This window comes from Symphalangus syndactylus, chromosome 24 (genome assembly GCF_028878055.3).
Source record: "Symphalangus syndactylus isolate Jambi chromosome 24, NHGRI_mSymSyn1-v2.1_pri, whole genome shotgun sequence".
Classification (NCBI taxonomy): Eukaryota; Metazoa; Chordata; class Mammalia; order Primates; family Hylobatidae; genus Symphalangus; species Symphalangus syndactylus.
Genome location: NC_072446.2, coordinates 71116569 through 71128611, shown reverse-complemented (window position 1 = coordinate 71128611; position 12043 = coordinate 71116569).

Genomic DNA, 12043 nt, shown 5'->3' with positions numbered 1-12043 from the left:
AGCTAACAGAGTTAAACCATACTTTTGATTGAGCAGTTTTGAAACACTCTGTCTGTAGAAAATGCAACTGGAGATTCGTAGCGCTAAGTGGGTAATAGTGGAAAAAAGAATATGTTCAAATATAAACTACACAGAAGCATTGTATGAAACTTCTTTCTGTTCTGTGCATTCAACTAACAGAGTTGAACCTTACTTTTGATTGAGCCGTTCTGAAACACTCTTTCTGTAGAAACTGCAATTGGACATTCTGAGCGCTAAGAGGACTATATTGGGAAAATGAATGTCTACAAATAAAAACTACACAGAAGAATTCTGTGAAACTTCTTTCTGTTCTGTTTGTTCAACTAAAAGATTTGAACCTTAGTTTTGATTGAGCCGTTCTGAAACACTCTTTCTGTAGAAAATGCAAGTGGAGATTCGGAGCGCTAAGAGGGTAATAGTGGAAAAAGGAATGTCTCCAAATGTAAACTACACAGAATCATTCTGTGAAACTTCTCTCTGATCTGTGCATTCAGCTAACAGAGTTAAACCATACTTTTGATTGAGCAGATCTGAACACTCTTTCTGTAGAAAATGCAACTGGACATTTGGAGCGCTAAGAGAGTAGTAGTGGAAAAATGAATATATTCAAATATAAACTACACAGAAGCATTCTGTGAAACTTCTTTCTGATCTGAGCATTCAGCTAACAGAGTTAAACCATACTTTTGATTGAGCAGTTTTGAAACACGCTGTCTGTAGAAAATGCAACTGGACATTCGTAGCGCTAAGTGGGTAATAGTGGAAAAAAGAATATGTTCAAATATAAACTACACAGAAGCATTGTATGAAACTTCTTTCTGTTCTGGGCATTCAACTAACAGAGTTGAACCTTACTTTTGATTGAGCCTTTCTGAAACACTCTTTCTGTAGAAACTGCAATTGGACATTCTGAGCGCTAAGATGCCTATATTGGGAAAAATAATATCTTCAAATAAAAACTACACAGAAGCATTGGGTGAAACTTATTTCTGATATGTTAATTAAGCAAACAGAGTTAAACCATACTTTTGATTGCGCAGTTCTGAACACTCTTTCTGTAGAAAATGCAAGTGGACATTCGGAGCGCTAAGAGGGTATTAGTGGAAAAAGGAATATATTCAAATATAAACTACACAGTAGCATTTTGTGAAAATTCTTTCTGTTCTGTGCATTCAACTAACAGAGTTGAACCTTACTTTTGATTGAGCCGTTCTGAAACACTCTTTCTGTAGAAACTGCAATTGCACATGCTAAGCGCTAAGAGGCCTACATTGGGATAAAGAATATCTTCAAATAAAAACTACACAGATGCATTCTGTGAAACTTATTTCTGATCTGTAAATTCAGTTAACAGAGATAAAACATATATTTGATTGAGCAGTTATGAAACACTCTTTTTGTAGAAAATGCAAGTGGAGATTCGGAGCGCTAAGTGGGTAATAGTGGAAAAAGGAATGTCTTCAAATATAAACTACACAGAATCATTCGGTGAAACTTCTTTCTGATCTGTGCATTCAGCTAACAGAGTTAAACCATACTTTTGATTGAGCAGATCTGAACACTCTTTCTGTAGAAAATGCAACTGGTCATTTGGAGCGCTAAGAGCGTAGTAGTGGAAAAAGGAATATATTCAAATATAAACTACACAGAAGCATTCTGTGAAACTTCTTTCTGATCTGAGCATTCAGCTAACAGAGTTAAACCATACTTTTGATTGAGCAGTTTTGAAACACTCTGTCTGTAGAAAATGCAACTGGACATTCGTAGCGCTAAGTGGGTAATAGTGGAAAACAAATATGTTCAAATAAAAACTACACAGAAGCATTGTATGAAACTTCTTTCTGTTCTGTGCATTCAACAAACAGAGTTGAACCTTACTTTTGATTGAGCCTTTCTGAAACACTCTTTCTGTAGAAACTGCAATTGGACATTCTGAGCGCTAAGATGCCTATATTGGGAAAAATAATATCTTCAAATAAAAACTACACAGCAGCATTGTGTGAAACTTATTTCTGATATGTTCATTAAGCTAACAGAGTTAAACCATACTTTTGATTGCGCAGTTCTGAACACTCTTTCTGTAGAAAATGCAAGTGGACATTCGGAGCGCTAAGAGGGTAATAGTGGAAAAAGGAATATATTCAAATATAAACTACACAGTAGCATTTTGTGAAAATTCTTTCTCTTCTGTGCATTCAACTAACAGAGTTGAACCTTATTTTGATTGAGCCGTTCTGAAACACTCTTTCTGTAGAAACTGCAATTGGACATGCTAAGCGCTAAGAGGCCTACATTGGGAAAAAGAATATCTTCAAATAAAAACTACACAGATGCATTCTGTGAAACTTATTTCTGATCTGTAAATTCAGTTAACAGAGATAAAACATATATTTGATTGAGCAGTTATGAAACACTCTTTTTGTAGAAAATGCAAGTGGAGATTCGGAGCGCTAAGTGGGTAATAGTGGAAAAAGGAATGTCTTCAAATATAAACTACACAGAATCATTCGGTGAAACTTCTTTCTGATCTGTGCATTCAGCTAACAGAGTTAAACCATACTTTTGATTGAGCAGATCTGAACACTCTTTCTGTAGAAAATGCAACTGGACATTTGGAGCGCTAAGAGCGTAGTAGTGGAAAAAGGAATATATTCAAATATAAACTACACAGAAGCATTCTGTGAAACTTCTTTCTGATCTGAGCATTCAGCTAACAGAGTTAAACCATACTTTTGATTGAGCAGTTTTGAAACACTCTGTCTGTAGAAAATGCAACTGGACATTCGTAGCGCTAAGTGGGTAATAGTGGAAAAAAGAATATGTTCAAATATAAACTACACAGAAGCATTGTATGAAACTTCTTTCTGTTCTGTGCATTCAACTAACAGAGTTGAACCTTACATTTGATTGAGCCTTTCTGAAACACTCTTTCTGTAGAAACTGCATTTGGACATTCTGAGCGCTAAGATGCCTATATTGGGAAAAATAATATCTTCAAATAAAAACTACACAGCAGCATTGTGTGAAACTTATTTCTGATATGTTCATTAAGCTAACAGAGTTAAACCATACTTTTGATTGCGCAGTTCTGAACACTCTTTCTGTAGAAAATGCAAGTGGACATTCGGGGCGCTAAGAGGGTAATAGTGGAAAAAGGAATATATTCAAATATAAACTACACAGTAGCATTCTGTGAAAATTCTTTCTGTTCTGTGCATTCAACTAACAGAGTTGAACCTTACTTTTGATTGAGCCGTTCTGAAACACTCTTTCTGTAGAAACTGCAATTGGACATGCTAAGCGCTAAGAGGCCTACATTGGGAAAAAGAATATCTTCAAATAAAAACTACACAGATGCATTCTGTGAAACTTATTTCTGATCTGTAAATTCAGTTAACAGAGATAAAACATATTTTTGATTGAGCAGTTATGAAACACTCTTTTTGTAGAAAATGCAAGTGGAGATTCGGAGCGCTAAGAGGGTAATAGTAAAAAAGGAATGTCTTCAAATATAAACTACACAGAATCATTCGGTGAAACTTCTTTCTGATCTGTGCATTCAGCTAACAGAGTTAAACCATACTTTTGATTGAGCAGATCTGAACACTCTTACTGTAGAAAATGCAACTGGACATTTGGAGCGCTAAGAGCGTAGTAGTGGAAAAAGGAATATATTCAAATATAAACTACACAGAAGCATTCTGTTGAACTTCTTTCTGATCTGAGCATTCAGCTAACAGAGTTAAACCATACTTTTGATTGAGCAGTTTTGAAACACTCTGTCTGTAGAAAATGCAACTGGAGATTCGTAGCGCCAAGTGGGTAATAGTGGAAAAAAGAATATGTTCAAATATAAACTACACAGAAGCATTGTATGAAACTTCTTTCTGTTCTGTGCATTCAACTAACAGAGTTGAACCTTACTTTTGATTGAGCCGTTCTGAAACACTCTTTCTGTGGAAACTGCAATTGGACATTCTGAGCGCTAAGAGGACTATATTGGGAAAATGAATGTCTACAAATAAAAACTACACAGAAGAATTGTGTGAAACTTCTTTCTGTTCTGTTTGTTCAACTAAAAGAGTTGAACCTTAGTTTTGATTGAGCCGTTCTGAAACACTCTTTCTGTAGAAAATGCAAGTGGAGATACGGAGCGCTAAGAGGGTAATAGTGGAAAAAAGAATGTCTCCAAATATAAACTACACAGAATCATTCTGTGAAACTTCTTTCTGATCTGTGCATTCAGCTAACAGAGTTAAAACATACTTTTGATTGAGCAGATCTGAACACTCTTTCTGTAGAAAATGCAACTGGACATTTGGAGCGCTAAGAGAGTAGTAGTGGAAAAAGGAATATATTCAAATATAAACTACACAGAAGCATTCTGTGAAACTTCTTTCTTATCTGAGCATTCAGCTAACAGAGTTAAACCATACTTTTGATTGAGCAGTTTTGAAACACTCTGTCTGTAGAAAATGCAACTGGACATTCGTAGCGCTAAGTGGGTAATAGTGGAAAAAAGAATATGTTCAAATATAAACTACACAGAAGCATTGTATGAAACTCCTTTCTGTTCTGGGCATTCAACTAACAGAGTTGAACCTTACTTTTGATTGAGCCTTTCTGAAAGACTCTTTCTGTAGAAACTGCAATTGGACATTCTGAGCGCTAAGATGCCTATATTGGGAAAAATAATATCTTCAAATAAAAACTACACAGAAGCATTGTGTGAAACTTATTTCTGATATGTTCATTAAGCTAACAGTGTTAAACCATACTTTTGATTGCGCAGTTCTGAACACTCTTTCTGTAGAAAATGCAAGTGGACATTCGGAGCGCTAAGAGGGTAATAGTGGAAAAAGGAATATATTCAAATATAAACTACACAGTAGCATTTTGTGAAAATTCTTTCTGTTTTGTGCATTCAACTAACAGAGTTGAACCTTACTTTTGATTGAGCCGTTCTGAAACACTCTTTCTGTAGAAACTGCAATTGGACATGCTAAGCGCTAAGAGGCCTACATTGGGAAAAAGAATATCTTCAAATAAAAACTACACAGATGCATTCTGTGAAACTTATTTCTGATCTGTAAATTCAGTTAACAGAGATAAAACATATTTTTGATTGAGCAGTTATGAAACACTCTTTTTGTAGAAAATGCAAGTGGAGATTCGGAGCGCTAAGAGGGTAATAGTGGAAAAAGGAATGTCTTCAAATATAAACTACACAGAATCATTCGGTGAAACTTCTTTCTGATCTGTGCATTCAGCTAACAGAGTTAAACCATACTTTTGATTGAGCAGATCTGAACACTTTTTCTGTAGAAAATGCAGGTGGACATTTGGAGCGCTAAGAGCATAGTAGTGGAAAAAGGAATATATTCAAATATAAACTACACAGAAGCATTCTGTGAAACTTCTTTCTGATCTGAGCATTCAGCTAACAGAGTTAAACCATACTTTTGATTGAGCAGTTTTGAAACACTCTGTCTGTAGAAAATGCAACTGGAGATTCGTAGCGCTAAGTGGGTAATAGTGGAAAAAAGAATATGTTCAAATATAAACTACACAGAAGCATTGTATGAAACTTCTTTCTGTTCTGTGCATTCAACTAACAGAGTTGAACCTTACTTTTGATTGAGCCGTTCTGAAACACTCTTTCTGTAGAAACTGCAATTGGACATTCTGAGCGCTAAGAGGACTATATTGGGAAAATGAATGTCTACAAATAAAAACTACACAGAAGAATTGTGTGAAACTTCTTTCTGTTCTGTTTGTTCAACTAAAAGATTTGAACCTTAGTTTTGATTGAGCCGTTCTGAAACACTCTTTCTGTAGAAAATGCAAGTGGAGATTCGGAGCGCTAAGAGGGTAATAGTGGAAAAAGGAATGTCTCCAAATGTAAACTACACAGAATCATTCTGTGAAACTTCTTTCTGATCTGTGCATTCAGCTAACAGAGTTAAACCATACTTTTGATTGAGCAGATCTGAACACTCTTTCTGTAGAAAATGCAACTGGACATTTGGAGCGCTAAGAGAGTAGTAGTGGAAAAATGAATATATTCAAATATAAACTACACAGAAGCATTCTGTGAAACTTCTTTCTGATCTGAGCATTCAGCTAACAGAGTTAAACCATACTTTTGATTGAGCAGTTTTGAAACACGCTGTCTGTAGAAAATGCAACTGGACATTCGTAGCGCTAAGTGGGTAATAGTGGAAAAAAGAATATGTTCAAATATAAACTACACAGAAGCATTGTATGAAACTTCTTTCTGTTCTGGGCATTCAACTAACAGAGTTGAACCTTACTTTTGATTGAGCCTTTCTGAAACACTCTTTCTGTAGAAACTGCAATTGGACATTCTGAGCGCTAAGATGCCTATATTGGGAAAAATAATATCTTCAAATAAAAACTACACAGAAGCATTGGGTGAAACTTATTTCTGATATGTTCATTAAGCTAACAGAGTTAAACCATACTTTTGATTGCGCAGTTCTGAACACTCTTTCTGTAGAAAATGCAAGTGGACATTCGGAGCGCTAAGAGGGTAATAGTGGAAAAAGGAATATATTCAAATATAAACTACACAGTAGCATTTTGTGAAAATTCTTTCTCTTCTGTGCATTCAACTAACAGAGTTGAACCTTATTTTGATTGAGCCGTTCTGAAACACTCTTTCTGTAGAAACTGCAATTGGACATGCTAAGCGCTAAGAGGCCTACATTGGGAAAAAGAATATCTTCAAATAAAAACTACACAGATGCATTCTGTGAAACTTATTTCTGATCTGTAAATTCAGTTAACAGAGATAAAACATATATTTGATTGAGCAGTTATGAAACACTCTTTTTGTAGAAAATGCAAGTGGAGATTCGGAGCGCTAAGTGGGTAATAGTGGAAAAAGGAATGTCTTCAAATATAAACTACACAGAATCATTCGGTGAAACTTCTTTCTGATCTGTGCATTCAGCTAACAGAGTTAAACCATACTTTTGATTGAGCAGATCTGAACACTCTTTCTGTAGAAAATGCAACTGGACATTTGGAGCGCTAAGAGCGTAGTAGTGGAAAAAGGAATATATTCAAATATAAACTACACAGAAGCATTCTGTGAAACTTCTTTCTGATCTGAGCATTCAGCTAACAGAGTTAAACCATACTTTTGATTGAGCAGTTTTGAAACACTCTGTCTGTAGAAAATGCAACTGGACATTCGTAGCGCTAAGTGGGTAATAGTGGAAAAAAGAATATGTTCAAATATAAACTACACAGAAGCATTGTATGAAACTTCTTTCTGTTCTGTGCATTCAACTAACAGAGTTGAACCTTACATTTGATTGAGCCTTTCTGAAACACTCTTTCTGTAGAAACTGCATTTGGACATTCTGAGCGCTAAGATGCCTATATTGGGAAAAATAATATCTTCAAATAAAAACTACACAGCAGCATTGTGTGAAACTTATTTCTGATATGTTCATTAAGCTAACAGAGTTAAACCATACTTTTGATTGCGCAGTTCTGAACACTCTTTCTGTAGAAAATGCAAGTGGACATTCGGGGCGCTAAGAGGGTAATAGTGGAAAAAGGAATATATTCAAATATAAACTACACAGTAGCATTCTGTGAAAATTCTTTCTGTTCTGTGCATTCAACTAACAGAGTTGAACCTTACTTTTGATTGAGCCGTTCTGAAACACTCTTTCTGTAGAAACTGCAATTGGACATGCTAAGCGCTAAGAGGCCTACATTGGGAAAAAGAATATCTTCAAATAAAAACTACACAGATGCATTCTGTGAAACTTATTTCTGATCTGTAAATTCAGTTAACAGAGATAAAACATATTTTTGATTGAGCAGTTATGAAACACTCTTTTTGTAGAAAATGCAAGTGGAGATTCGGAGCGCTAAGAGGGTAATAGTAAAAAAGGAATGTCTTCAAATATAAACTACACAGAATCATTCGGTGAAACTTCTTTCTGATCTGTGCATTCAGCTAACAGAGTTAAACCATACTTTTGATTGAGCAGATCTGAACACTCTTACTGTAGAAAATGCAACTGGACATTTGGAGCGCTAAGAGCGTAGTAGTGGAAAAAGGAATATATTCAAATATAAACTACACAGAAGCATTCTGTTGAACTTCTTTCTGATCTGAGCATTCAGCTAACAGAGTTAAACCATACTTTTGATTGAGCAGTTTTGAAACACTCTGTCTGTAGAAAATGCAACTGGAGATTCGTAGCGCCAAGTGGGTAATAGTGGAAAAAAGAATATGTTCAAATATAAACTACACAGAAGCATTGTATGAAACTTCTTTCTGTTCTGTGCATTCAACTAACAGAGTTGAACCTTACTTTTGATTGAGCCGTTCTGAAACACTCTTTCTGTGGAAACTGCAATTGGACATTCTGAGCGCTAAGAGGACTATATTGGGAAAATGAATGTCTACAAATAAAAACTACACAGAAGAATTGTGTGAAACTTCTTTCTGTTCTGTTTGTTCAACTAAAAGAGTTGAACCTTAGTTTTGATTGAGCCGTTCTGAAACACTCTTTCTGTAGAAAATGCAAGTGGAGATACGGAGCGCTAAGAGGGTAATAGTGGAAAAAAGAATGTCTCCAAATATAAACTACACAGAATCATTCTGTGAAACTTCTTTCTGATCTGTGCATTCAGCTAACAGAGTTAAAACATACTTTTGATTGAGCAGATCTGAACACTCTTTCTGTAGAAAATGCAACTGGACATTTGGAGCGCTAAGAGAGTAGTAGTGGAAAAAGGAATATATTCAAATATAAACTACACAGAAGCATTCTGTGAAACTTCTTTCTTATCTGAGCATTCAGCTAACAGAGTTAAACCATACTTTTGATTGAGCAGTTTTGAAACACTCTGTCTGTAGAAAATGCAACTGGACATTCGTAGCGCTAAGTGGGTAATAGTGGAAAAAAGAATATGTTCAAATATAAACTACACAGAAGCATTGTATGAAACTCCTTTCTGTTCTGGGCATTCAACTAACAGAGTTGAACCTTACTTTTGATTGAGCCTTTCTGAAAGACTCTTTCTGTAGAAACTGCAATTGGACATTCTGAGCGCTAAGATGCCTATATTGGGAAAAATAATATCTTCAAATAAAAACTACACAGAAGCATTGTGTGAAACTTATTTCTGATATGTTCATTAAGCTAACAGTGTTAAACCATACTTTTGATTGCGCAGTTCTGAACACTCTTTCTGTAGAAAATGCAAGTGGACATTCGGAGCGCTAAGAGGGTAATAGTGGAAAAAGGAATATATTCAAATATAAACTACACAGTAGCATTTTGTGAAAATTCTTTCTGTTTTGTGCATTCAACTAACAGAGTTGAACCTTACTTTTGATTGAGCCGTTCTGAAACACTCTTTCTGTAGAAACTGCAATTGGACATGCTAAGCGCTAAGAGGCCTACATTGGGAAAAAGAATATCTTCAAATAAAAACTACACAGATGCATTCTGTGAAACTTATTTCTGATCTGTAAATTCAGTTAACAGAGATAAAACATATTTTTGATTGAGCAGTTATGAAACACTCTTTTTGTAGAAAATGCAAGTGGAGATTCGGAGCGCTAAGAGGGTAATAGTGGAAAAAGGAATGTCTTCAAATATAAACTACACAGAATCATTCGGTGAAACTTCTTTCTGATCTGTGCATTCAGCTAACAGAGTTAAACCATACTTTTGATTGAGCAGATCTGAACACTTTTTCTGTAGAAAATGCAGGTGGACATTTGGAGCGCTAAGAGCATAGTAGTGGAAAAAGGAATATATTCAAATATAAACTACACAGAAGCATTCTGTGAAACTTCTTTCTGATCTGAGCATTCAGCTAACAGAGTTAAACCATACTTTTGATTGAGCAGTTTTGAAACACTCTGTCTGTAGAAAATGCAACTGGAGATTCGTAGCGCTAAGTGGGTAATAGTGGAAAAAAGAATATGTTCAAATATAAACTACACAGAAGCATTGTATGAAACTTCTTTCTGTTCTGTGCATTCAACTAACAGAGTTGAACCTTACTTTTGATTGAGCCGTTCTGAAACACTCTTTCTGTAGAAACTGCAATTGGACATTCTGAGCGCTAAGAGGACTATATTGGGAAAATGAATGTCTACAAATAAAAACTACACAGAAGAATTGTGTGAAACTTCTTTCTGTTCTGTTTGTTCAACTAAAAGATTTGAACCTTAGTTTTGATTGAGCCGTTCTGAAACACTCTTTCTGTAGAAAATGCAAGTGGAGATTCGGAGCGCTAAGAGGGTAATAGTGGAAAAAGGAATGTCTCCAAATGTAAACTACACAGAATCATTCTGTGAAACTTCTTTCTGATCTGTGCATTCAGCTAACAGAGTTAAACCATACTTTTGATTGAGCAGATCTGAACACTCTTTCTGTAGAAAATGCAACTGGACATTTGGAGCGCTAAGAGAGTAGTAGTGGAAAAATGAATATATTCAAATATAAACTACACAGAAGCATTCTGTGAAACTTCTTTCTGATCTGAGCATTCAGCTAACAGAGTTAAACCATACTTTTGATTGAGCAGTTTTGAAACACGCTGTCTGTAGAAAATGCAACTGGACATTCGTAGCGCTAAGTGGGTAATAGTGGAAAAAAGAATATGTTCAAATATAAACTACACAGAAGCATTGTATGAAACTTCTTTCTGTTCTGGGCATTCAACTAACAGAGTTGAACCTTACTTTTGATTGAGCCTTTCTGAAACACTCTTTCTGTAGAAACTGCAATTGGACATTCTGAGCGCTAAGATGCCTATATTGGGAAAAATAATATCTTCAAATAAAAACTACACAGAAGCATTGGGTGAAACTTATTTCTGATATGTTCATTAAGCTAACAGAGTTAAACCATACTTTTGATTGCGCAGTTCTGAACACTCTTTCTGTAGAAAATGCAAGTGGACATTCGGAGCGCTAAGAGGGTAATAGTGGAAAAAGGAATATATTCAAATATAAACTACACAGTAGCATTTTGTGAAAATTCTTTCTGTTCTGTGCATTCAACTAACAGAGTTGAACCTTACTTTTGATTGAGCCGTTCTGAAACACTCTTTCTGTAGAAACTGCAATTGCACATGCTAAGCGCTAAGAGGCCTACATTGGGATAAAGAATATCTTCAAATAAAAACTACACAGATGCATTCTGTGAAACTTATTTCTGATCTGTAAATTCAGTTAACAGAGATAAAACATATATTTGATTGAGCAGTTATGAAACACTCTTTTTGTAGAAAATGCAAGTGGAGATTCGGAGCGCTAAGTGGGTAATAGTGGAAAAAGGAATGTCTTCAAATATAAACTACACAGAATCATTCGGTGAAACTTCTTTCTGATCTGTGCATTCAGCTAACAGAGTTAAACCATACTTTTGATTGAGCAGATCTGAACACTCTTTCTGTAGAAAATGCAACTGGTCATTTGGAGCGCTAAGAGCGTAGTAGTGGAAAAAGGAATATATTCAAATATAAACTACACAGAAGCATTCTGTGAAACTTCTTTCTGATCTGAGCATTCAGCTAACAGAGTTAAACCATACTTTTGATTGAGCAGTTTTGAAACACTCTGTCTGTAGAAAATGCAACTGGACATTCGTAGCGCTAAGTGGGTAATAGTGGAAAACAAATATGTTCAAATAAAAACTACACAGAAGCATTGTATGAAACTTCTTTCTGTTCTGTGCATTCAACAAACAGAGTTGAACCTTACTTTTGATTGAGCCTTTCTGAAACACTCTTTCTGTAGAAACTGCAATTGGACATTCTGAGCGCTAAGATGCCTATATTGGGAAAAATAATATCTTCAAATAAAAACTACACAGCAGCATTGTGTGAAACTTATTTCTGATATGTTCATTAAGCTAACAGAGTTAAACCATACTTTTGATTGCGCAGTTCTGAACACTCTTTCTGTAGAAAATGCAAGTGGACATTCGGAGCGCTAAGAGGGTAATAGTGG